The sequence below is a fragment of the Hyperolius riggenbachi genome, chromosome 7 (genome assembly GCF_040937935.1).
Source record: "Hyperolius riggenbachi isolate aHypRig1 chromosome 7, aHypRig1.pri, whole genome shotgun sequence".
NCBI lineage: Eukaryota > Metazoa > Chordata > Amphibia > Anura > Hyperoliidae > Hyperolius > Hyperolius riggenbachi.
The window spans coordinates 299,655,498-299,677,996 of record NC_090652.1 but is presented as its reverse complement, the minus strand read 5'-3'; the positions used below and the strand labels follow the sequence as shown (position 1 = coordinate 299,677,996).

The 22,499-nt window shown below is 43.8% G+C and overlaps 1 protein-coding gene across 9 annotated transcripts in view; it reads left to right on the top strand.

Moving 5' to 3' along the window:
- Window positions 1–22,499, top strand: part of VIL1 (villin 1) — a 139,808-nt gene that overhangs the window by 19,376 nt on the left and 97,933 nt on the right. The window contains exons 1-3 of one of the 9 annotated variants that reach the window (XM_068246054.1): window positions 1,551–1,568; window positions 7,298–7,444; window positions 19,208–19,335. The exons of 1 other annotated variant lie outside the window; for it this stretch is intronic. The gene's annotated coding sequence lies outside the window, so the exon portion shown is untranslated. Of the gene's footprint in view, window positions 1–1,547; window positions 1,569–7,297; window positions 7,445–19,207; window positions 19,336–19,676; window positions 19,742–19,765; window positions 19,788–22,499 lie in introns of those variants that run through there. 7 more of the 9 variants (XM_068246055.1, XM_068246057.1, XM_068246058.1 and 4 more) reach the window with 7 other exon arrangements.

The window sequence follows — 22,499 nt, the reverse complement described above, 5'->3', positions numbered from 1 at the left end:
TCCTGTTCCATCACGTGTGCTGCTGCTGCTGCTGCTGGGTTACCGTTGCCGGTCCCTGTTTATGGAACCTCTTATCTTTATTACATTTATGACTACATGGCGGTACAAAGCATGCTATCCGCACGCTTTTTGTCCTCATGCAAGGCCTGGGTTGTTGTGTCTCACAAAGCGTGGCCTTCTCCTCCTGCGCCTCCTCCTGTTCCATCACGTGTGCTGCTGCTGCTGCTGCTGCTGCTGGGTTACCGTTGCCGGTCCCTGTTTATGGAACCTCTTATCTTTATTACATTTATGACTACATGGCGGTACAAAGCATGCTATCCGCACGCTTTTTGTCCTCATGCAAGGCCTGGGTTGTTGTGTCTCACAAAGCGTGGCCTTCTCCTCCTGCGCCTCCTCCTGTTCCATCACGTGTGCTGCTGCTGCTGCTGCTGCTGCTGGGTTACCGTTGCCGGTCCCTGTTTATGGAACCTCTTATCTTTATTACATTTATGACTACATGGCGGTACAAAGCATGCTATCCGCACGCTTTTTGTCCTCATGCAAGGCCTGGGTTGTTGTGTCTCACAAAGCGTGGCCTTCTCCTCCTGCGCCTCCTCCTGTTCCATCACGTGTGCTGCTGCTGCTGCTGCTGCTGGGTTAGCGTTGCCGCGTGGTCCCTGTTTATTGAACCTCTTATCTTTATTACATTTATGACTACATGGCGGTACAAAGCATGCTATCCGCACGCTTTTTGTCCTCATGCAAGGCCTGGGTTGTTGTGTCTCACAAAGCGTGGCCTTCTCCTCCTGCGCCTCCTCCTGTTCCATCACGTGTGCTGCTGCTGGGTTAGCGTTGCCGCGTGGTCCCTGTTTATTGAACCACTTATCTTTATTACATTTATGACTGCATGGTGGTACAAAGCATGCTATCCGCACGCTTCTTGTCCTCATGCAAGGCCTGGGTTGTTGTGTCTCAAAGCGTGGCCTTCTCCTCCTGCGCCACCCTCCTCCTGTTCCATCACGTGTGCTGCTGCTGGGTTAGCATTACCGGTCCCTTTTCCTGGAACCTCTTATATGTATTACATTTATGACTGCATGCCGACAAAAAGCATGTTACCTGTGCAAAGAAAACAGACATTTCCCGCATTTAAAAGACAGTTTTCCCTTTGAAACTTTAAAATCGATTTTCTCAAAAACTATAAGCTCTTTTTGCTAAAAATTTTTTCCTCTTGTACCCACTCCCAAGGTGCACATACCCTGTAAATTTGGGGTATGTAGCATGTAAGGAGGCTTTACAAACCACAAAAGTTCGGGTCCCCATTGACTTCCATTATGTTCGGAGTTCGGGTCGAACACCCGAACATCGCGGCCATGTTCGGCCTGTTCGGCCCGAACCCGAACATCTAGATGTTCGCCCAACACTAATTAGCATCTCACTGACCATCACTACTCACCACTCTTCCCAATCAGAACTCCAGAAGAGGGTGTGGCTAACCTGCCTGCCTTCCCTCCCATTGGTAGAGTGGGTTGTCTAGGTAGCGTAGAGGCAACATCATTTGGGATTGTGGACGCACATCCATAGGTTTATAGGTGAGTGCAATGGTCAGCCCGTGAGAGCACAGACAGGCAAATTCCAAAGTCTCTGTCATTGACCAGCACTTCAATGCAAGCAAACCTGAAATCACATGACTTTATTTAGGAGTAGATATTCAAGGACAGTCGTAGTGAAAAATAGCAATACTGGGAAAATGAAGGATGGACAACAACTTAATCAATTTACCATGAGGCATTGTAGGCATGTGCCTACAGGCGCCTGATAATGGAAAGGTGGCTCACTCACTTCTCCCAGTGCCTCCCTCCTTCCCTATGCAGAGTCCCCAGCAGAGCATAAGTGAGAGGTTTCTGCCCTGACTCTCGGCATTCAACTGCTGAGATCTCCCTTCAGTCAGTGGTACCTCTAACTACTTAATACTGAGGTTCCTCTAGCTACCTAATACTAAGGGACACCTCTCGCTACTTAATACTGAGGTTCCTCTAGCTACCTAATACTTGGGGGCACCTCTAGCTACTTAATACTGAGGGTACCTTTGGCTTCCTAATACTGAGGGGAACTTGTGGCTACCTATGACAGGCAAGGGAAGTGAGGGAGAAGTTGACAGCTGGGAGTCTGGGACAGCCAGCACACTTGCAGTGCGGTTCAGTGGGGTTTGAAGGTTCATGGAGGGCAAAGTCTAAGGTGCCAGGACACCTGTGCCTATAGGCTCCTGTGATGTAAATCCAGTCGGTTGGGCTCTTCTGCGCATGTGCAGAATGCTTCCGGATACTGGAGTGGGATGGCAAACAGCTCGTGCTCCCGTGCATGCACAGAAGCCACCAATCTGTTGGGTCTGCGATCATTACGGAGGGATCAGCTGCTCACTGGACCACGGAGGACCTGCAGCGAGAGATCTCTATGGGCTGGAAGAAACAGTCTAGCGGCCGGAAGTAGCCCAGGGTAAGTAACTCTTAAAGGACAACCAAGGTGATATGTAATATGATGAGATAGACATGTGTATGTACAGTGCCTAGCACACAAACAACTAGGCTGTGTTCTTTTTATTTGGCAGTTAAACTGCTGTTCAGAAAATGCTGTAGAAAAAAAAAAAAAAAAAACTGAGAATCCCACATGAGGAGATGGACTGGACCAAAACCTGTCAGTTCTGTCAGATTTTAACTGCATACTTTTTCACGATAGTGGTCCTTTAAGCGTGGGCTGTTGAGTTGTGGTTTTTCTGGAATGTTCTGCCCTCTCTGGCATGGCTGACACTGTGGGAGTCGGAGATATGACACTTTACAGCCATGTATCTCTCCTGTCACAGTTACTGATAGGGTGAAATACCAGAGATAGCCGGGTTCACAGTCCGAGAACTCATCTAATGGTTCACTCAGCCGCCATGTAGCTCCAGGCCGCTATGCTTGCACACTGCCTCTTCATGAAGATGGGTGTGGGGTGATAATCCCGGCCTAGTTCCCCTGCGTTCTCCTCAGTGTCACACCATGACTCTCTGTGAATGTTACTTCTCTGTTAGCGTACGAACCATGATTTACATAAACCCCTGCAAGCTTCTCAGCCTCATCTTTGTTCTCCGTAGTGATGACCGTAATCCCGATCGACTACGATCACGTAAAATTTCACTTACATTTTCACAATTATGCCTATACATAACTGCAATTTGTACATTCAATTGATTACGTATAATCATTTCGCAAGATGTCGGTGCTATATAAGCAGTGGCAGCTCCAGGATTGTTTTATAGGGGGGTGCTATGCAGGTGCAGGCCCAAATTCTGGGGTAGCTGATGAGCGTGGCTATAACCTGCGGCGTGCCGTGGCAAAAAATGGTCGTGGCCATGACCAGATGAGGGCGGAGCTAACTGTAATTTAAAGTGAACCCGGGGTGAGAGTGATATGAAGGCTGCCATATTTATTTCCTTTTAAACAATACTAGTTGTCTGGCAGCCCTGCTGATCTATTTGGCTGCAGTAGTGAACTGAATTACACCAGAAACAAACATGCAGCTAATCTTGTCAGTTCTGACAATATTGTCAGAATCCCCTGGCCTGCTGCATGCTTGTTCAGGGTCTATGGTTGAAAAAATTAGAGGCAGAGGACCAGCACGACAGCAAGGCAGCTGGTATTGCTTAAAAGGAGATAAATATGGCAGCCCAATATTATTCTCACCTCAGGTTCCCTTTAAAAGTGCAACGCAAAGACAGTGGGCCTAAGTTTTGGTGACCCTTTCTCCAGAAAATTCACATAATTGTGCAGGTTTTCTCAAGAAAATACACGTAATGTGAGCAGATTTGCCCAGAAAATACGTGCAATCATGCCGGCAAATTTGACCAGAACACACGTTCAATTATGTGGCAGATTTGACCAGAAAACACGTTCAATCATGTCGGCAGATTTGCCCAGAAAGTACATGTAATCATGTAGCAGATTTTACCAGAAAATACGTGGAATCATGTGGCAGATTTGCCCAGAAAATACATGCAATCATGTAGCAGATTTGCCCAGAAAATACATGCAATCATGTGGAAGATTTGCCCAGAAAATACATGCAATCGTGTGGCAGATTTGACCAGAAAATACACGCAATCATGTGGCAGATTTGACTGCAAAATACACGCAATCATGTAGCAGTTTTGACCAGAAAATACACGCAATCGTAGCAGATTTGACCAAAAAATTTATGCAATCATGTCAGCAAATTTGACCAGAAAATACACGCAATCATGTCGGCAAATTTGACCAGAAAATACATGCAATCATGTCGGCAAATTTAACCAGAAAATACATGCAATCATGTCGGCAAATTTGACCAGAAAATACATGCAATCATGTCGGCATATTTGACCAGAAAATACATGCAATCATGTCGGCAGATTTGACCAGAAAATATATGCAATCATGTCGGCAGATTTGACCAGAAAATACAGGCAATCATGTGGCAGACCTGGCCAGAAAACACTTCAATCATGTAGCAGACTTGCCCAGAATGCTAATATAAATAAATAAATAAAACATTTACTCATCTGCAGGCAGCATAGCAGACCTCCTGTCCCCAGCCTCCGTCCGGTGTTGTGTCTGATTACGCTGCCTGTGGATTTGTGCTGCCCCGCATGCGCAGTAGTAGACTGTGCGGCCACAGTTCCTATTGAATGATGCTGCTGGAGGTAAAATACTAAATATCTCCGCTCCCACACCTCTTACACTCCCCACATTTTCAAGGGAGGGAGGGGACACCCCGAACTACCTCTATGCCGAATTGCAGCCCCCGAGACCAGCTGGTTCCCGAGATAGGTTTCTGTAATCCATCTCCTGAACCAGCGGGTCTCGGGGGCTGCAATTTGGCATAGAGGTCGTACTGGGGTCCCCTCCCTACCCTGAAAATTTGAGGAGTGTAAGAGGTGTGGGAGCGGAGATATTTAGTATTTTACCTCCAGCAGCATCATTAGCTTCACACTGGGCATGCGCGCTACTCAGTGTGGAAGGGAGCTTCCGGGCAGCGCAATCAGACATTACACCGGCACGCAGCTCCCACGATCCTCTGAAGCCAGCAACTGAAACGCCCGCGCTGAGAGCAGGGCTACGGGAAAATGGCGCCCTGCACTGCAAACTCAAAGTCTCCAGAGCAGGGCTTTGGGTGCCATTTTACTGTAGCCCTGCTCTGCTGCTGCCGGTGAACTGACCACGGCGTCTATTAGACGCCAAAAGTCAGTTCACGCTGGGGGGTGCTTTTGGGGGTGTTGAAGTATTTTAGGGGGTGCTTCAGCACCCAAAGCACCCCCCTGGCGCCGCCACTGTATATAAATACTTAATAATAATAATAATTCAGAATTTTGTGTAAATTTTCATATAAACTTTGCGTCATTTCGTGCCGACTTTTGCGGTGGATAGAAAAACCCCCATACATGCAATTGTCACCAAAGTGGATACATATGTTAAAGGGAACCTAAACTGAGAAGGATGTGTGTTTTTTTTTCCTTTTAAAACAATACCAGTTGCCTGACTCTCCTGCTGATCCTGTGTCTCTAATACTTTTAGCCACAGCCCCTATACAAGCATGCAGATCAGGTGCTCTGACTGAAGTCAGAGTGGATTAGCTGCATGCTTGTTTCAGGTCTGTGATTCAGCCACTACTGCAGTGAAAGAGATCGGCAGGACTGCCAGGTAACTGGTATTGTTTAAAAGGAAACATCCATATCCCTCTCAGTTTAGGTTCCCTTTAAGAAGAAGAGTGGGTACAAGTGAGGGCCCGTTTCCACGTGTGCGGTGCGAATCGGCGTGGTAAAAATTCGCATGTGGATGCAAATTTCTCACACGGGTTTTGCATGTGAATTTTCATGCGAATTCGCATGGATGACGATGTATGCAAATTTAACCATGGCAGTGCCTGTGTGCTTTTCCATTGATTCCATGCAAATGCGCATGAAAATTCGCATACCAATTCCCTGTTAAATACATTGTATGCGAATCGCATAGCGGTATGCAAACTCTGATGGCTCTGCCGTGCAGATTTTTTCTGCACAACTCAGAAATCCTGACAAGTGGAAGCAGTCCCATCCACTTGTACTGGCTATGCGAATCTGCATGCAGGAAACACATGCAGATTCGCACAAGTGGAAACGGGCCCTCAAAAAACAAAATGTCAACACCTTGCAGATTTTTGAGAAAATCGATTTTAAAAAAAATGCAACCATTTTCCCTAAAGTTGGCACAAAATTACATAGAAATTACATGAATATTTACGCAAAAAATTACGAATCAGTACAATTACAGATGAAATTATGATTTTTCCAGAAATTTCGATTTCGTATTGTAATTGTGAATTTCAATATGAAATACGTCTATGCGAAATTTGTGCTCATCATAAGTTCTACACACCCCAAAGTTCAGCCAGAACTCCCAGTAGGATTCACTCAAATCGATCAACTTGGTTGATACTGCATGGCCAGCCTAAGTTTTCACATGTTTATTTCTGCCAACATTTCAGATAACAGCTTTTTCGAGTGGCAAGGGTTTTGAAACAACAGTAGCATACCTTGAAAACTTTTTGAATTTAAGAAAGAGGCATACTTTAAGACACACCCCCCGTTACACCTCTAACCACGCCCCCACCACACCCCTTGCTAATTCATATCACAAAGAATTCAGAATCGATAGATGTAGTTTCATCATTCAAACCACACTGATGCTTTCTATTATCATTGGTTTTTCTTCATTTTAAAGTGGTTCCGAGATAAACTTTTACTCATTGCATAATTGTGTTCCTTTCATATAGTTTATAGGCCAAATACTTTTTTTTGTTTTGTTTTGTTTTAATACTCTAATTCCCTATAAACTAAACACGCCTCGCCCACAGCTCCTTTTTTTGCCTTGGCACTGTAGCAAGGGCTTATGGGAGCTCAGTCTGGGCAGGAGGAGGAGGAGGTTACTAGTCAGAGATTTCAGAGGCAGAGGGGAGGAGGGAGGAGGAGAGGGGACTGAATTTACACACAGGCAAGCTGATAGCATCTCCAGCCCTCAGCCTGTGACAAACAGAACATGGCTGCCCTCATTGTATCACAGGAATACATAATCATAAACTGTTGAAGCTGTTTGCAGCTAGATTTGCTGTGTAAACTGTAATCTAAGCTTTAGATAAGATATATAGACAAGTTACTTGTTATAGTTCGTTTTTTATCTCTGATCCGCTTTAACATTTAAAAATAAGAAATATATCAATTTAATTGACGGGAATAAAGTTTAATGTAAATCAAACACATTTTTTTTTTCAGTAGAAAAAGTACATATCTACACAGATCTGCACATCAGTCTTGAAAGAGGGACAAATGAGGAAGTAGAGACAGAGTGATTTGGTCCCCAAAGAGAGGCTGTCCCTCCAAAAAGGAACAGTTGGGAGTAAAGACATTGGGATGCAGCAGGTATGCCATTTCGATCTGTGGGGGGCATTTAAACCAATCGGTTTCGTTAAGAGATTTTCACCATGAATGACTGTTTCAGATCGATCCTACGAATGACTGGAAACGAACAATCGTTTGGAGAATTGTATTGTTAATGGCTACCTTAATACGCAGATTGGGGTTTCACAGGAAGCAGAATTTATGAGGCTGAAAAAGACAGGGAAATGTGAGTGTGCAGCAAGGGTCTGTTGAGGCGAAAATTGAAAGAGGAACTTTGACCCAGGATTGGACATCCCAATCAGTAGCCGATACCCCTTTTCCCAGGAGAAATATTTACATTTTCTCGAATAGATCATTAAGGCGTCTGTATGGCTGATATCGGGGTAAAACCCCTCCCACAGTGTGATGTCGTGACCATGGTCCTAGTAGAAGCGAAGTGGACCAGCACCCAATGGGGAGAAGATGTATGCTAAGCAAAGTAGATCCCGTGATCTTCCAGGGTCAGCAGTATTCAAAGGAGTAGTCCGCAGCACCATGTCTTGTATTAACCACTTCACCACTGAGGGCTTTTTCCCCTTGAGCACCAGAGCAATTTTTACCTGTTAGCGCACCTGCCTTTCTTTCACCAATGACTTAATCACTACTAATCATAATGAAACTATCTATATCTTGTTTTTTTTTTTCGGCACCAATTAGGCTTTCTTCGGGTGGTACATTTTGCTAAGAATTATTTTATTCTGAATGCATTGTAATAGGAATAAGAAGAAAAATATGAAAAAAAAAAATATTTCTCAGTTTTGGGCCAATATAGTTTTAAAATAAAACGTGATACTGTGAATAAAACCCACACCTTTTATTAACCCATTTGTCCCGGTTATTGCAACATTTAAAATATTTCCCTAGTACCATGCATGGCGCCAATATTTTATTTGGAAATAAAGGTGCATTTTTTCATTTTTGCGTCCATCAATAATTACATGCCCATAAATTATAAATTAACAGTAATATACCCTTTTGACATACATATTAAAAAGTTCAGTCCCTAACGTAACTATGTAATTTTTTTTTAACTATGGGAGAGTGTGGGAGAGAAGGAGTTCATTTTAAATGTAAGTGTGGGTATTTTTTTTATTAAATTAAATGTATTCAGGTGTAATTTTACTATTTGACCACAAGATGTCCTTGCACATTATTTCCTATTTGCGCATGTAAGTATGTGAATAGGAAGTAATGTGTTAAATAGGAGACACCGAGAGCCCAATATAGTGTAGTATGTATTGGAAACCGTGGATAAATGTAAGTGTGAGATGAATATACTCACAAACATGGGTTACCTCTTAGGCAACCACTGTAGATGCAGGTGAGGAGATTAGACCTGTCCTCACTCAGGATTAAGATGTCGCTCTCTGTAGATCAGGAAAGTAGGGGTAGGTCACCCCTCCACCAGGGGTGGACACAGTATTATTGAAAGAGAACAGAGGCGCCAGCAGGATAAAAGGTAATAAAAATTTTAAAATTTGCTGGGAGGCAGAGGTGGACTTACCTCCGGAAAGCAGACTCAAAATACTGTCTGAATTAAACAAATACATTTATTATTGGTACCCCAAAAGATGCAACGCGTTTCGCAGGCACAGCCCGCTTCATCAGGCAATAAGGTAGGGGACAAACAGTAGCTCGTCAGTAGCACGAATGGCACCTCTGACAGAGGCGCTATTCGTGCTGCTGACGAGCTACTGTTTGTCCCCTATCTTATTGCCTGATGAAGCGGGCTGTGCCTGCGAAACGCGTTGCATCTTTTGGGGTACCAATAATAAATGTATTTGTTTAATTCAGACAGTATTTTGAGTCTGCTTTCCGGAGGTAAGTCCACCACTGCCTCCCAGCAAATTTTAAAATTTTTATTACCTTTTATCCTGCTGGCGCCTCTGTTCTCTTACGATAATGAGGAAGTAATGTGTGGCTGTGTTACTCCAGAAGATACAAATGACACAGGAATCTCACTGATGCTGGCAATCATCCACATGGGGACTTAGATTAATGAATGGGAATGGGCGGCGACGAGTACTCGCATGGTAGCGTGTGCGGGAGCGAGCGGCGGCGGCCGCCTGCTGCTGAGGATGAATATTTATGGCCCTGGCAATTCAAGTGAAGTTTCCCGGGCTGTGATTATACTGCACCTCGTGCAGTAAGTGGTTAATGGAATCGATCTGATTTTTGGATCGATCCCGTCAATCTGATTGGTTAGGAGATTTTCCTCCATTAGTAGTCCTAAACGATAGCTTCTGAACAATCATACGAATGATTGGAACCAAACGACCGTCCTGAGAATTGTATCGTTAGTGGCATCTTTACAACAGACAGTTGAAAGACTGACCCCTGCCAATATCTCTGCTGCTGGGAGGCTGGAGTATTGAATATGAATGTGCACTGTCTGTGCTGGAGGCAGTGGCTGTTGCAGAGGCTCATGGCCATCTTAGCTCAAAGAAGCTTATTTAACATCAGCTAGTCAAGGCATTGCAGTCTCTTCTTTCTGCTATCAGAGAGGAATTCTGCTGTAGATGATATCATCCTTATAGGTCACCTCTCTGGTATCACACACACACAGATAACGGCTGGACTCTGTCACTGCTATAAATCTCTTATCATTTTCCATCTCATTCAGTTTTCTTGCAAACGTTCAATAGGAGTTTCTGCACTGAATCTCTATACTGAATCGCTTGCGCCAGTGGTCATGTACAAATAAACCGATTGACCAATCAGAGCGTCAAAAAAGGGAATACAGTGATGTGAAAAACTATTTGCCCCCTTCCTGCTTTCTTATTCTTTTGCATGTTTGTCACACTTAAATGTTTCTGCTCATCAAAAACCATTAACTATTAGTCAAAGATAACATAATTGAACACAAAATGCAGTTTTAAATGATGGTTTTTATTATTTAGTGAGAAAAAAACCTCAAAACCTACATGGCCCTGTGTGAAAAAGTGATTGCCCCCTGAACCTAATAACTGGTTGGGCCACCCTTAGCAGCAATAACTGCAATCAAGCGTTTGCGATAACTTGCAACGAGTCTTTTACAGTGCTCTGGAGGAATTTTGGCCCACTCATCTTTGCAGAATTGTTGTAATTCAGCTTTATTTGAGGGTTTTCTAGCATGAACCGGCTTTTTAAGGTCATGCCACAACATCTCAATAGGATTCAGGTCAGGACTTTGACTAGGCCACTCCAAAGTCTTCATTTTGTATTTCTTCAGCCATTCAGAGGTGGATTTGCTGGTGTGTTTTGGGTCATTGTCCTGCTGCAGCACCCAAGATCGCTTCAGCTTGAGTTGACAAACAGATGGCCGGACATTCTCCTTCAGGTTATTTTGGTAGACAGTAGAATTCATGGTTCCAGCTATCACAGTAAACCTTCCAGGTCCTGAAGCAGCAAAACAACCCCAGACCATCACACTACCACCACCATATTTTACTGTTGGTATGATGTTCTTTTTCTGAAATGCTGTGTTGCTTCTACGCCAGATGTAACGGGACACGCACCTTCCAAAAAGTTCAACTTTTGTCTCGTGTGTATATCTACCATATGTCGCTTGTAATCTGTGGTCTACCACTCGATTCAATCGACCAACTATTTTTTTATCGCAGAATATTGTCGATCGCTCTAGTTGCTTGATTCCGAGTCGCTAGATGTATGGCTACTAAGGGCCCATTAACACTGGGACGATTTGCGGGCGCTTTCCGCAGATTATGGAATCACAGGTGATCACTATTGCTTTGAAACGCACTAGGTTAAAAGTATATGGCAGTGAAAATGTTAAATGTTAATATAGCAGTGAAAATTTAGAAATGTTAAACGCTAATCGCCCATTGCTCAAAAATCGAAAAATTGTCAAGTAAAAAAATATGCAAAAAATTTGAAAAAAAAATAAAAAATTGCAAAATACTACTAACCAGATCACATGATGTTGTAAATCTGGACAGCATGTTGCAGATCTCTGCCACACGCACCTGGCATGGCGGCAAGCTGTCCATAGGAGAAATCTAAGTTTTCCCGTCCGACTTGCCTGCGGGGGGATGCTGCAGATCCATGCTGGATTGTCGGATGTTAGATTGTATGAAATTCTTTCATTCAAGAAGAAAGAAACTTTATTTGTGCTAAAAGGAAACAAAAATATTAGAATGGAAGGATTTAATCATTGAAAGAAATGTCATGTTTGACATTAGTAAATCTGGAGTTGATAAGTAAACATAGTATTAAGCACTAGTGTTTTTGACTAGTCAGGAACAAGTCATAGAAGAAGAAGCCTTTAAAAAGTAATAACTACTAATAATTTATAGGGGCGTAACAATAGACCCTGCAAGGGATGCAGCCGCAGGGGGGCCCAGAAGCTGCAGGGGCCCCATGAAGGGAGAAGTTTATTTTCCCTGTCCTGAGAGACTGATAACTAAGGGCACGGAGAGAAAAAAAACTTTCTGCTCTCTGCACAATTGTTCTAATGACTGCATCTGCTCATCCACTGATAAGTAATCATACAAAGTTTTGCAGACAAAGATTTGTAGACAGTCCCTATTCAGTGTTTCGCAGGGTCTTGTGTACATTGCCCTGCCCCCAACCTATCTACCCCTTCCCAAGTGCTCTGTACTGTAGTGTGCTGGAGAAGTCTGCAGAGCCAGTTCTGTTTCATCAGAGAAGGACAGAGTGAGTGTAATAAGCTGAGGCTGGGAGACACTCGTCTGCCGGTTTTCTGTGTGCGTTTTCTGCACACCATGTGTGTCTGTATGTGTGAAAACATGCATATTTTATCACAGAAGCTAATGTAATTGATAGAGAAAATGCCTGCAGTGCTTCACTGCTGTCTGTGTCTATCTGCATGGGGAAGTCACATACAAGTGTACACTAGCCAACTGAATAACATTGGTTCTCAGTTTACCTGTGCAGAAAGCGAGGGGGGGCATGCAAAGTTTTGCAGGGGGGCCCAGTGATTTCTAGTTACACCTCTGATTAATACGTTAATAATAGAATGTACATCTAGCAACAGCTAGAGGTGGCAGTGAGAAGTGTTCTGAGAGGTCACAGCCTTGTTGCTGCCGCAACACATTCATGTGTGGGGAATGTGTGCCCTACGTGTGTACTATACATATACAATAGCTATATCTTACCCAAGGCCGGATATACCATATGGCACTGTAGGCATGTGCCTCCAGGCGCCTGATGATGGAGAGGCGGCTCCCTCCCTTCTTCCCTATGCGGAGGGGCATGTAAATGAGAAGTTACTCACCCTGCGCTCTGCATTACACTGACGAGATCTCCCTTCAGTTGGGGGCAACTTTTTACTGAGGATACCTCTGGCTACCTAATACTGAGGCACCTGCAGCTACCTATGACCGGCAAGGGAAGCAAGGGAGAAGTGACAGCTGGGCCAGGCAGCACACTTGTGGTGCGGTTTGGTGGTGTTTGGAGGTTCATGGAGGGTGAAGTTTAGGGTGCCGGGACACAGTGGCGTAGCAATAGGGGTTGCAGGGGTAGCCACCGCATCGGGGCCCTTGGGTCAGAGGGGCCCCGAGTGGCCTTCCCTCCAGCACAATATTCGCTCTCTTTTGGTCCTGTGATCATAATAATCACTTCTATAGATACTTTGAATAGTGGTAATCATTAACAAACTGTTCCCCATCCCCTTCTTGCACCTCTGACACTGTAGTTGCCATTGGCAGGTTTTGGTGCGCCGTATCAATTTTTATGTATATAGTGCTTGGGGGGCCCCATTGTAAAACTTGCACCGGGGCCCACAACTTCTTAGCTACGCCACTGCCGGGACATCTGTGCCTATAGGCTCCTGTGATGTAAATCCGGGCCTGATCTTACTGTATAATTAAGAGATGTGCCTTACCTCTTATAAAAAACAAATCAGATTTATTGGATAGTTGTTTATTTGTTCAGGCACACTTGAGCAATGAGCATGTTTTTGAGATGGTTGTTCTATTTGTACCGTATAACAGCCACTGAATTTGATTTTGCTTGTCTAATATGCAGTGTTTTATGTTACCACCCCCATCACAGGTGTTAGCAACTTAGCATCACGCTACTTCCACGATTTCACATTGTCACAGATTCAAGTACAAGTAGGGAGACTTAGGCCCCCCGGGACGTGTGAGGAGAGCTCTGGCGTGTATCTGGGCCCATGGGACACGCATGTGAAGTCAGCAGGCAGGAGAAAGTTAATGAGATAATGAATTCTTGCTACTCGGGGCCCCTGGGGGCCAATTACAGCTAACAGGCGCACTTCCTGCTTGTAGCTGCTGAATGTATTTTTATCCGCAAATAAAGGGGACTTTTTTATCAAAGTGGGTGAAAAGGAAAAAGCTGGCAACCAATCAGAATCTTCCTCTACGAGTGGTGGATCCTTATACCTGACAAATACATAAATAGGGAAGATTAACATGGAGCTGAACTCTTGCACAGGACAGAAAGAAAACATAGAGGAACCCACCCTGTATGTATTTAGAGAGTTTAGCCTGTCTAATTCCCTCATCTGTGACCAATCACAGGTTGTAATTTGATCTCTCACCTATGTCAGCTGCCTGCCGCAGCAGAGAGGTAATAGGTAAGCACAGGATGTTAACAATATCTCTGCTTCCATGAAAGCAGGAAGTAGACATGCTGCAGATTTTGTTACAGGATTTGTATCAACTGTAACAAAGAAATGCTTTTACTTAAAGGTTATTATGCTGCTGCTTGTCTTTTAGAACAGAGAGAAAGTTCTGAGTTTAGGTCTGCTTTTAAAAAAAAACCATATAATACGCACACTCTGTATGAACCAAGTTCAATGTTTTAATTCAAGTTGAGTGACACATGCCATTCCATATACCAACGATTTGTTTCGGGGCCCCGTGGGGTCCCCTTTGTCAAGGTAATAAACACAGAATTCTGTGTATATTACCTTGACAAAGGGGACCCCACGGGGCCCCAAAACGAATCGTTGGTATATGGAATGGCATGTGTCACTCAACTTGAATTAAAACATTGAACTTGGTTCATACAGAGTGTGCGGATTATCTGGATTTTTTTGCATGATAATTTAATCCAACATCTCTACGGTGATGTGCAATTCCCCAGCAGACTTGTAGGTCTGCTTTAAGGCTGCTTTCACAGTGGCACGTTACAGGCGCACGTTACAGCAGCCTGTAACGCACCCCAACTCACAGTAATGAAAAATCAATGTGCTGTTCACAGTGCCCACGTTGAGTTACAATGTAACGCTACACAGTGAATGAAAGTGCAGCATGCTGTGCGTTATACTGAGCTTTAGCTGCGTTAGACTGCTTACACATGCTCAGTGACTAGCCACATGGATAATTAATATTCACTGCACTGTGGTGACATAACCTGGATTCATAGTGTTGTCCGGATCATGAATGAATCGTTCATTTGATCCGGATCTTTTTTGTGAGTCAAATTATCCGGATCATCACAATGAACGATTCGGTTCACAGTGGATGTCTGTCTGGAAGAAACAGGAACATACAGAATGTACAGTGCAGGGAAAGTCCTGTCCTGCTAGTCATTTCACCCCCAGTCTGCTTCTCTAGTAAAATGATTCAAATGATTCGGCTCAAAGATCCGGATATTTTCAATGATCCGATTCGAATCATCCAAATCCTTGAAAAGATCTGGATTTCCCATCACTATCCTGGAGCGGCTGTTCTATCAGTATAGATAGAATGAACACAGCGCACCAAGAGCTGCATAACGCGGCTCAATCTGACGTCCAACTTCAACACCACCATGTGTTGCGTTATGGGCATGTTATGTGATCTTAACGTCCCCTAAAACGCAACGTCCAAGTGTGAAAGAGGCCTAAAACTTTATTTGTAAAAAATCAGTAACAGACAACAGGTGCGTTGCTCCTTATAGCCAATAAGATTTCAGCATTTTTTCCCTCTTATTACACTACACATACAAGACTCAATAAGATACTAATAATTACAACTTAACTGCAAATGTAATGCACACATTTTCATAGATTAAAATTTCTATCCCCCACCCTGACCTGCTTTCTTCTTACAGATCAGGAATGCTAATCTGGACTCCCCTAGTGTTCCCTTTTGTCTAAACACACTATGAGATTTTCTGGCAGATTCACGGTCAGATCGTTTATTTCCAACATGTCCGATCTGACTTTCGATCGATCATTTTCTGATCGATTTCCGACTGTTTTCTGTTCACTCCTATCGGAAATCGATCTGAAAAAGATCAGAGATCGATAGGAAATCAGATCGGACATGTTGGAAATAATCGATCTGACAGTAAATCTGCCAGAAAATCTCATAGTGTGTACCTAGCAGATCACTGGACTAGTCCATCTACTCATAGGGGATTCTTAGTTATTTCTTTATTTATAAAAGCAGTTATTGAACTGCAGTTGCTCTGCAATAGAACTACCAAAATAGTGCAATATCAAGTAAAGAGGCTGCCTGGCATCTTTATATAGATTTTTCCAGAGAGTGCTTTTGTAACGAATAATCCTGAGAATCCCCCATGAGGAAAACCTGTCAGATCTGTCAGCTTTTTCCTACTTACTGTAAGTGACACTAACATCGGGGAAAAAGTAAAGCATTTTTTACTACTATTTACATTAATATGTAAGTATTTTAAATTTTAAAACTTTTCGCAATGGTAGTTAAAGTGAACCCGAGGTGAGAGTTGCATTTATTTTCTTTTAAGCAATACCATTTTCCTGGCTATCTTGCTGATTCTCTGCCTCTAATACTTTTAGCCATAGACCCTGAACAAGCATGCAGCAGATCAGGTGTTTCTGACAATATTGTCAGATCTGACACTACTGCAGCCAAATAGATTGGCAGGGCTGCCAGGTAACTGGTATTGTTTAAAAGGAAATAAATATGGCAGCCTTCATATCCCTCTCACCTCGGGTTCCCTTGGTTTTTTTTTTTAAGGCTGTGCGCGCACTTTGCTGAAAACACTGCAGTTCTGCTTTTTGCATCAAAACGCAAAGAGACACGCATGCAATGTATTGCTATGATAAACAAAGCATATTGAGAGCCCCAGTAGTGCAGTATGTCAAACCAATTGGTCGTAGGAGTAAATGAATGAGAATACACTCACAAAGGTGGGCTACCTCTGGTGGGCAGGTGGGGAGATTAGACCCGACCCCATTTGGGTTAAAAAAAAAAGGGGGTAACACCCCTCCACCCAGGGCGGACACTCAGAATAAACAATTGTTCAAAAAGGAGGTGCCAGATAAGGATAAAATAGTTAAAAAATTATTAAAAAGGGAGAGGAAGTGGTGGGCTTACCTCCCACAAGTAGACACACGATCAGTTATTCACTGAAAAATATCTTTATTCAAATAGACTCCAGAGTGATAGCAACGCGTTTCACGGGTTACATCCCGCTTCATCAGGCAGTATATGGAGCTTGTAAAGATGGAGGCGCTCATACCTGGTCTGAATCTTTACAATCTACTATCTAGTATATAGTATCTAGTATAGTATAATCTATATACTGCCTGATGTAGCGGGATGTAACCAGTGAATCAGTCAGCTAAGGCTGATATCTGTCATTTGGCACTGCTATTGGCCTGAGGAAGCGGGCTCAGACCCGCAAAACGCATTGCCCGTGCTAAATAAAAATGTTTTGTAAGTCACAAAGATTTCGTCATTGAGGTCAGACACCTCGTTATCCTTTTCGTTTTTAAGCTGTTTTTAGAACTTTTTATCCAACCAGGGTGCCTCTTTCCCTCCTATGTGCTTAGTATACCACCGTACATATCCTGTCTGAGGGGTGGTGACAGAACATCCGTGGTGTCTACCAGGGTGGATATCTGTCACCTTTTTACTTCAAAAGAGCGACCACGTCCAGGTCCCTCCAGGACCACCCCAAGTGGAGTCGGGTTTATGGCCTTTGTAAGTAGCATCTTACTGATGCTACTTACTGATCTTACTGATTTTTAACACATCACTAACTGACATATTGCACTACTGGGCTCCCGTTTTTTGTCTCCTGTGCCTTTACCCACGGGGTGCCAAGACCCCCCCACCACATTTCCCTTTTTAAACGTTTTTTAACTATTTTATCCTTATCTGGCGCCTCCGTTTTGAACAATTGTTTATAATGTATTGCTGTGGGCAGCTTGCGATTCTGGTATTTTTTGTGATTGCCAGCATTACGGTAAAAAACATGCAGGTGTTCAGTATGGTTTTTTTCACACGCCGCAAGCGTTTCACGTTCAATTTATTTCAATGGATTGCATTAGAGCTCAATCAAATGTATTTACCAAATTGAAAATTGCACACAAACACACAAGAAATGTGGTCGTAAAAACGTCTGTGTTCTTACACAGCTCAAGGGTGCTGCCAGCCATAAGGTGCCCATTAACAGTACAATTTTTAGTGAACGATCATATTTTCCATCAGACTATTCAGATTGTATTGCATGGAAATGGATAAGTACAATCTCCCGGACGATCGAAGGAATAATCGTGCTGATTAGCAACAAACGATCGTTCTATTGATTTCCATCCATCAGAATATCTGAACGATTCTTTCTGTCTAATTGGATAGCTCATCATTTTCCCCTCCGTTGGTGGGTTCGAACGATCGCAGCAATTGGTTTGGATGTCGATCGTTCGGGAATTTGTAATGTTAGTGGGAACCTTTCAAGAAATGGGCAGCGCGGTGACGTATTGGTTATTATTATTATTTATTGTATTTATAAAGTGCCAACATATTACGCAGCGCTGGTTTGCACTCTTGCCTTGCAGCACTGGTTCTCTGATTCAAACTCCAGCCAGGGCAATGTCTGCATGGAGTTTGTATGTTCTCTCCGTGTCTGTGTGGGTTTCCTCCAGGCACTACAGTTCCCTCCCACACCCCAAAAACATACAGATGAGTTAATTGGCTTTCCCCTAAAGTGGCCCTAGACTACAATACATACACTACACGATACACACATAGACATATGACTATGGTACGGATTAGATTGTGAGCCCCTCAGAGGGACACACAAGTGACAAGACAATATACTCTGTACAGCGCTGCGTAATGTCGGTGCTATATCAGTACTTAAAGCGGAATATAACCCTGCATTTCACCTTTGCTCTAAAACATTATTTACAGCATATTATATGCAACCAGCAATTTTTTTTACTAGACCAGCATTGGAAGGGTTACACACAGAGCTTTAAAGTTCTGTGGAGAGACATGCTGCCCGTAGCCGAAGTTTAGATAGATACATTTAAGTAAACACAATGTAACAAGTGAGGAATGTCACTCACTCTCTCTGACTGTGCAGGAGCTGGAGGACAGCCAAAGAGTATGTAACATTTACCACTTGTTACATTGTGTTTACTTAAATGTATCTATCTAAACTTCGGCTGCTGGCAGCATGTCTCTCCACGGAACTTTAAAGCTCTGTGTGTAACCCTTCCAATGCTGGTCTAGTAAAAAAAAAAATGCTGGTTGCGTATAATATGCTGTAAATAATGTTTTAGAGCAAAGTTGAAATGCAGGGTTATAGTCCGCTTTAATAATAATAAATGATTGTTTAGCTTGGCAGATTTTTTTTCATAGATATGATCATAACTGGTGGAGATTTGATCCCAAGTTGGATTCTTTAGTGTTGTGGGTAGAGTAAATACGATCTTTTCTTTCAGTCTGAATGATCTTATCGAAAATATGATCGTTCAATAAAAATAAATGACACCTGTAAACAGTTAAAAAAAAAGTTTAACTTACCTGGGTCTTCTACCGCCCCCTCCCCCTCTCCCAGTACGCTCCCAATGACTGGAGCACGAACGAGGATGCACGTGGCGCCGAAAACTAAAGTGATCCGCGGCACAGGACCGGAGGTTCGTTTTGTCTCAGAGGACGCCTGCAGGGGGCCAGTATAAGCCACAGGTAGGTTACCCTCTTTTTTTTCTTTTTTTTTACCACTTACAGGTGTCCTTTAAATCTCAGATATGCTCTATTTATCTTATGCATCGGTGTGTAGGAACTATTAATGCACTATAGCAACAAAACCGTTTAAAAAATGGCGTCTACAGCTGCTGCGCTTGGAGGAGGAGGGTGAGCTGATGTAATAAAACAGGGTTAATTAAACCAGTCTAATTAACATGAGACACAGGGGAGAGCCAGGGCAGGTGTCGGCCTCCTTCACCCAGCTGAGCGCATAGCCTTATATGGAAACTGCAGCGTCTTACTTGGCCGTGTGGAGCCGGGGGACAAAGGTCGTCCAGCTAGGAGAGGACGGCACAGGTGAGCGCTGCAGATCTACTCCGCTGACAGCCGGCCACACCTGACACAGGTACGTCTCCTCGCTCTCTCCGGACGCTCGCCTGTCGCCTGAGCAGGTGTGTATGCCTCTGATACAGGACAGGTTCTCTCTACTCCTGCTTATACACTGATTTCACTGCCACATCTCTCCCTCTGAACTCTCTCCCTATAAAAATCACAACTGCCTCTGCTTTCTGCCCAGTTCACACTGGGGATCGCAAATCGCTAGCATTTTGCAGAGGGTGGGGTTTTTTTTGGAAGTTTTTGAGCAATCGCAATGCGCGACTTTTTAACATTGGAACCGTGATCGCTCTAAAATCGCAGAAAAGTGCTGAATGCACTGTTTTTATTTTCTGAAAATTGCGAATGGCGATCGCTGCAGCGAGATCACTGCCATATACTGCATATTACACTAGCGCTTTTCAAAGCGGTAGCGATCACCGATCATTCGGAAATCTGGAGAAAACGCCCGCAAATCACCCCAGTATGAACTAAGGGCTGGTGCACGATATGCAATTCTCAGGCTGAGTACACACATCAGATAAAAATCTTTGCAAACTGAGGAATTAATCTGCCACATAGGTTTGTCAGGGAGGTTTGTCAGACGGAACTTTCTAAAGATGCTGCACACATGGAAAAGATCAGGTGATGCAAAAGACCCAAAAAATGCTTCCATAGTCTATTTACCTCCTTTTTCATGCATGCATGTGCTCACGAACGTTAAGAAATATCTGGAGATCTCATACACACAACAATCATCTGCAGATCAGATCCACCGGGATGCACTTGAAAGATTCAGAGATAAATGTTTCGTCTGTAACTTTTGAGGTCTTTTGTAAACATTTATACCAAGAGTATCTGCAGATTATCTATGATCTTTCATTTTCCAAAGATTTTTATCTCATGTGTGTACCCAGGTTCACTTCAGTAGCTATTTCTGATTGAGAAAAAGAGGTCGGGAAAAAAAACAATAGATCGCCTGGTGATTGCCAGTGACCGATCACACGCTCAAAAATGATCACTTTCGCAATCGGACATACTGGAAACTATTGATGGAAGTACTGGCTATATTGTTCTGTGTGTGTTCTATCTGTTCATTTTCTATTGATATCCAATTGGGGAAATGATCGGAAATCTGATTAGAATTTGAAAAATATTGCATGTGTGTGTACATTAGCTTTCTTCTATATCCGATTAATATCAGATCTGAATATCGGTCTGATCATTTGAATAGGAGCTGAAGTGGAAATGGCATGGTGTGTGCCAGGCATGCCGCCCAGCTTTCTGCAGGCTCAGAAGTGAGACTTTTCAGTACTTGACAGTTCCTCGCCTGTCGGCAGGGCTGTCGATGGGGCCAACGTTATGGTGCAATGAATGGTGCTGCCAGCAGGTGTATTTGCTTACATCACACAGATTTTTTTGAATGAGCCCCAAATTTTTGTTACAGTGTTTAGGTCTTCTCTGTCGCTGAGATTTGCTTGTTCTATTATTATTATTCAGTATTTATAGAGCGCCGACATCTTCCGCAGCGCTGTACAGAGTATTTTGTCTTGTCACTAACTGAGGGGCTCACAATCTAATCCCTGCCATAGTCCTATGTATGTACCATGTAGTGTATGTAATGTAGACTAGGGACTTTTTTTTGTCTGGGGGTGGAACTAACTTATGTCCTCCATCCCTCCTTCTGTCTTTTTTGTATAGATTGCTGTGCAGGAACCTATTTATCTGCCAGGAGTGTTTACGTTGACATAAACTGGACTTGCTTGAGGTTTCGTAGTATAGGGAACATTTAAGGGGAACTCTAGAATGTGTTGGATAAAGCGTTACCCTTTTTATAGCTGTTTTTCAGTTATTTTTTTACGCAGATTTTTCTCTTGTTTATAAACTGCCTTTAAAGGTTTCTAAAGATAACATTTGTACTCTTGTAAACACTGGAAATCGTGGAGGGAGTTCAAGGGGAGTTTTAGAAGGCATTTTAACCCCCCTGCTGCCTTAAGGTGCATACAGGGGTGTAACTACAGGGGATTGCAGGAGGGCCCAGAGGTGTGGGGGGCCCTAGCCCCCTACTACTAACCTCCCTTCCTCTGATACTCCAAATCAGGTGTTTTTGTGGCTACACAAGGTGTGAAGATCATGATGGCCACACAAGTTTTATGACCCTTGTGAGATGGGCCCCCAGGCCGTGAGGGTCACCAAGGGGAGGCAAGTGAAGGGGTTAAAGCTAATGTGACCCCGTATTTAAAACAAAAACAAAAACAAAAAAAAAACAGATACTCACCTAAGGAGAGGGAAGGCTCGGTCCTAATGAGCCATCCCTCTCCTCTCCCGGTGCCCCCGGTGCTGTGTTGGCTCCTCCGTTCACATCCCCCGCCGAGGTGACTTCGGAAGTCTTCAGGAGCCGAGTCCTCCCGAAGACAAGCGGCGCACACGCGAGTGCGTCATAGAGGGCGCGCGTGCGCAGTGTAGAGCGGCCCGTCTTCGGGAGCACTCGGGCTCCCAAAGCATTTCCAAAGCCTCCCTTTGGCCGGGAGACAGCGGTATTTGACCAAAACGGTCTAATACCGCTACGGAGGAGCCAGCGCAATAGCAGGCACCGGGAGAGGAGAGGGTATGCTCTATGGGACCCAGAGCCTCCCTCTCCTTAGGTGAGTATCTGACTTTTTATTTATTTTTTTAAACGGGTTCCCATTAGCTTTAAGGGGCCCCGTCAACATTTTGCTGGCGAAGGGGGGGGGGGGGGGGGCATGATTTGTAGTTACGCCTCTGGGTGAATACACACATCCAATTTT